This window comes from Pseudorca crassidens, chromosome 5, assembly GCF_039906515.1.
Source record: "Pseudorca crassidens isolate mPseCra1 chromosome 5, mPseCra1.hap1, whole genome shotgun sequence".
In the NCBI taxonomy this organism is placed as follows: Eukaryota; Metazoa; Chordata; class Mammalia; order Artiodactyla; family Delphinidae; genus Pseudorca; species Pseudorca crassidens.
The window spans coordinates 143,868,440-143,874,034 of NC_090300.1; positions in this window are offsets into that span (position 1 = coordinate 143,868,440).

The window sequence follows — 5,595 nt, forward strand, 5'->3', positions numbered from 1 at the left end:
GTAGCCAGCTGGGCCAGTGGTGGGCACCTGACCCAAGAGGTGGGCTCTGACAATAGGAATCTTTTCCTCGTGAGTTTGAACCAATAGTCATGGGACCTGAGCCAGTTAATGGGAAGGAGATATTGAGTAGGGGCTGAAGCTGGTATGGTGGCAGGTTAAAGCTGCCCCAAATTCTTAAAACAAACTTTTTTTTTTGCAAGAAGCTGCAAAATTTCATGTGGAGAGAGATGCAGGGGGATGCATAAGAGGATCCAAGACCCAAGATATATGGGCCCACGAGAGATGGGAGGGCAGCCTAGGTTGACTCATTTGGTTGAAATGAGCAGAAACCCACTCACATGAACTAAAAAAGGAAAGAATTATTCGGGTCTCACAGACATCCAAGAATAGAACATCCAAGACATGCAGGAAAAAAATAAAATGCCACGGACAAGCAGACTTACACGAATTTATAACTAAACTGGGGTACAGTGAGGGAAGAATTGATGTCTTTATAATATTGTCCTTAGAGCATTTTATGACTTTCAGTCAAGTTTTATAGTTTTCTTCATATAGGTCTTGCAGATTTCTTTCTGTTCTATTTCTAGGGATTTCATAGTTTTTTGGTCCTTCTAAATAGAATCTTTCCCCAAAGTGTTCTCTAGCTGGTTTTGCTGTTTTCTAGGAAAACTACTGATATCTGTATATTTAACTCATTAACTACTCATCTTACTGAACTACATAATCTCTGATCATTTTTCAGTGGATTCTTTAAGATTTCCAAGCAGACAGTCTTATCTATGATCTGTAATTAACAATATTTTTTCTCTTCTTTTCTATTCTTTTTAGCTTCTTTCTTTGTTCTTTCTTGTCTTCCTTACACTCCATCCTTGTGTTTTGATGGAGGCGAAGGGATTTTTCCATCTCAAGTGACAGTGAGAGACCATCTCATGCATGAGGTAGGCATCTCCATAGGTCATTTAATTGAGTTGTTTGAGTTTAACTTCATGCCGTTGTCTTTTCTCAAGTCTTGCAAGCCTAGTATTGTACCTTTGAATGCACACATTTTGTATACGCTGAAGTTTAACCTCGATAAGTTAGTATAATTGTAGGGGAAGTTTAGATAGGGGGAAAGAGTTTACGATTAGAGTTCATTTAGAATTTGTGTTTAAGGTGAGGATTCATATTAATGGCATGTTAAGGAGTTTTCACTTGACTCCAATTCAAATCATGGATGATCCAGGTGGGGTTTCTCAGTCACTGTGCAATGTCCAATATCCTAGCTTGGGCTGCTGTAACATAATATCATAAAGTGGGGGGCTTAAACAATAAATATTTATTTCTCACAGTTCTGGAGGCTGGAAGTCCATGATCAAGGTGCCAGCAGATTTGGTTCCCCAGTGAGGGCTCTCTTCCTGGCTTGCAGGAGGCATCCTTCTTCTTCTTTTAAAATTTATTTTATTGAAGTATAGTTGATTTACAATGTATTAATTTCTATTGTACAGCAAAGTGATTCAGTTATACATATATATACACACACACATACATATACATACATGTATATATGTGTGTATATATATACATTCTTTTTCATATTCTTTTCCATTACAGTTTATCACAGGATATTGAATATAGTTCCCCGTGCTACACAGTAGGACCTTGTTGTTGATCCATTCTCTATATAATAGTTTGCATCTGCTAACCCCACACTCACAATCCGTCCCCCTCCCCCCTTGGCAACCACCCGTCTGTCTCTAAGCAGACGGCCTCCTTCTTGCTGTGTCCCCACATGGTGGAGAGAGAGAGCTCTGGTGTCTCTTCTTCTCTTATAAGAGCACCAATCCCATCATGGGGGTCCACCCTCATGACCTGTTCTAAAGCCTGTTACCTCCCAAAGGTACCATCTCTTAACATGATTGCATTAAGAGTTAGGGTTTCACCCTATGAATTTTGGGGGGGCACATTCAGTCCACAAGATCCACCTTCTCAGGGGCAGGGCTCACCAGCTCTCCTGAAAGTCCTTTACCGTAATGTGATTGGACTGAATAACACACTGGCCTTGCTCCGCAACCCCACTGATCGACCACCTGGGTCTGATGTGTTCTCATTGCCACTGTTTCCTCTCAGTTGCTGCCTTGACGTTTTCCTCACAGCTGTGACAGTGGACTCTGCTCAGTGCCACGTTGCCCTTTTGGAAATAGTTTGTTCTTTTGCTAACAGATGCTTAATTGAATATCGGTGACTGTTACTTTGTTTTATGTGACCTCCGTGGGAGTCAGGGGTGGGTCTGCAGGGCAGGGATAATGATGGGTTTGCATAGGGCCTCATCAGGGTTTATGGATAAAATGACCAGAGGATTGTCAAAAGTACAACACTGAACTAGCCCTTTCTCTGCTCCTTGCCCTGTAAAGCAGATGTGAATATGAAGATTTTGAATCCCCGAAGCTACCATTCTCGTTATTTCTATGTGCCAGTGTTGCAGGGTCTCTGCTGCTTGAGAGTTTAGAAAGATGCCATCACACGAGTTGTGACAGCTCACAAAGGGTGGATGGATGGAGAAAGGCTTCTCTGTTAGTGCTTTTTGGGTTTCAGGGAGGGTTTTTTTCTTACAGCCCCTCAACTAAAGAACCATTTCCTAGCCCACCTGCAAAATGAACTGAGGAGTTCCAGTGAGATGACTGTCTTGTCCCAAGCCAGGCTGTCATTGACTTATGAGATGGATTCCTGCACAGAGACACCTGGTTGCAGGTGAAAGCACAGTTAGACTGGGAGAAGTCTTCCCTGCCATGTTCTCATGTGTACCTTACCAATGCCAGAAGCATCACCCTGACTACATGTTTCCCTCTGGTACTGCCACGGCCACCCGCGCCCTAGTCCTCTAACCATCCACTGTGCTGTGGAAGCCACACACGGAGCATATCCACCTCGAGACAGGAGAGCTTGTACCCCACTCTCTAATGATCCACTGGTCCAAAGGTCTGGGTTGACCTGATAACTGGGAGAGAGCCTCACCACTCACACTGGGATCACTTCACTGTTCCTCTGATTCCTCCACTTTGCACCCGCTGTTCTCTTTCTAGAACATTCCCCTGTAGCAGCCAGAGTACTCTTTTAAGAATGTGAATCTGATTGTGTCACCTTTTCCTTGCCTTATTGTCCCCACACTTAAAGCCTTGCACCAGCTTCCCTGTGCTCTTAGGATAAAGCCAATCTCCTTGACGTGCCCTCTCCCCTCACTTTCTGGATACTTCAGCTTTTCAGATGTGCTGGCCTTCCTCCCATGTCAGGGCGTTTCAGCCTGCCCCTCAGTCTTTGCATCCGGTTACCTCCTACCATGCTTTAGTTCTGAGCTGACAAGTTACCTTCAGGAGCAGTTGAGGTAAAACTAACTGCTGGAAGAGCTCAGCACCCAGATCCAGGAGACCACACCCAGTAGAAGCTTATTTCTTACTCAGTGCAGAGCCTGAGGCAGGTGTTCTGAGCCATGGCTGTCCTCCTCATGGAAGATGGCATCAAAGGTTTGTAAAGGGCCAGGCCCAGAAATGACTCAAAGCAGTTCCACTGGTCTGAACACAGGCACGTGGCTACACATATTTTCTAGGAAAGCAGGAAATTTGTCCACCTGTGTGCTCAGGAGGTGGAGGAAACACACCACTGTTTCTGGTGCAACTCCTCCCCTCACACCCCCACTCCACACATAAGGTCCTGTTCTTGAAGGCTCTTATTACAGCTTCACTTTCACATGCATTTATGTGCTTCTTTGATCAGTGTCACATCCTCTGCTCAGCTCCGTGAGGTCAGGGACATCCATTTGACGGCAAGTTAGTTGCTTGCTAAATATTTGCTGGGAGAGTGAATGAATAAATACATATCCAAGTTGCATGTACTCTGAAGAAATCAGCTCCCATTGTAGTTGAGGGCATGAAAATCCATATTTGAGAGACATAAAGGGACCCTGTGGTTTCATTCAGTCAACAGCCAAGCAAGACCTTGATTTGGTCAGAGTTCAAAATCAGCCTTCATGCTTCATTTTTCTTTCTTAAGAGGGTCTTAGAAAGGCAGTCATGTGGTAGATTTTTTAAGTCAGCCCAGCGGACAATGTGTAGACATACAATAGAATCAGGATAGATGGGCACCAAGACATGTACATTTCTAGGACACTTCCTTCCACAAAATAAAAATAAAAAAGCAAACAAATCCCCAAGCCTGTGGTGGCTGCAAAGACAGCAGGTGTCTGAACACTGCAAATCCAGGATCCTGCTTAGCATATTTTTTGTCATTCCTTCCATGTGGAATGAAGCTCCTCCTCTCCACCTACCCTCTCAGGGGAGCAGACCGCCCTGCACCTGTGGTCAGCAGAGCCAGGCTTTGGCTCCAACTCAGTTACTTCCACCGGTGTTGTCCTGGGCAAGAACCATAACTTCCACTGGCCTCAATTTCCCCCTCTGTAAAGTGGGTATAATAAAGTCCCCAGGGTGGTAGGGAGGGAACAGAGTCCCTTCTGTGTGTCAGGCTGAAGCAAGCCACTGAGCACTTTATACATATATTATCTCATTGAGTCTTAATAATCTTATAAAGTAGGTGCTTTATCCCCATTTTACAGATGAGAAAACTAAGGCTCAGAGAGGCTCAGGAAATGCTTAGGGTCATGCAGTTTGTGAGGGGTGAAGTGGAATCTCTCATCTGTGTCTGACTTAAGAGCCTGTGGTCCTTGACACCTGTATCACTCAGTACGAGGCATCAAATACCAATTTCTTATGCACATAGGGTGGCTTTAGGGGTCTACAATCTTTAGTGGTCCCCATGATGCCTCCCTCATTCATTCAAGCCCTTAGGAGTTCCTTTTGCCTCCAAATTCCAACAGAGGTGGTAGATAAAATAATGGCTCCCAATGATGCCCATGTTCTAAGCCCCAGAAAATATAAATATGTTACCTTAGATGGCAAAAGGGCCTCTGCAGATGTGATTAAGTTAAGGATCTTGAGGTAGGGAGATCATACTGGTTGTCTGGGAGAACCCAACATAATCATGGGGTCCTTATCAGAGGGAGGCAGGAGGATCATGTTAGAAAAAGATATGATGATGGCATAGAGGTTGGAGTGATGCCCTTTGAAGGCAGAGGAAGGCGCTGTGAGCCAAGGAATGCAGGTGGCATTCAGAAGGTGGAAAAGGCGGAAACAGCTCTTCCACCAGAGCCTCTAAAAGGAGCTCAGCCCTGCCCACATCTTGATTTTCAATCCTTAAAATACATTTTGGACTCTTGACCTCCACAGCTGTAATAGTAAATTTGTGTTATTTCAAGGTACCGGTTTGCTGTAATTTGTTACAGCAGCAATAGGAAATTCATACAGTGGTGTTTTCTGTGCTGTATCTCTTGTACCTTAGCACTTGGTGTGGTCTTGTAACTTACCTGCTATGCGTGTGTTAATTATTATCGCACTAGCTAATGGAGAATCCCTTGGCAGGGGGAGACCACAGTTTACCCCTCTCCATGAGGACAGTGCAGACACATCAATGCGTCGAGTAGAAATCTGTTGAGGTCCAAGATGGTGGCCCAGGGATGAGGCCATTGAGATGACCGGCAGATCACCGTGTCACCAGGGTGGGTCTCTGTGG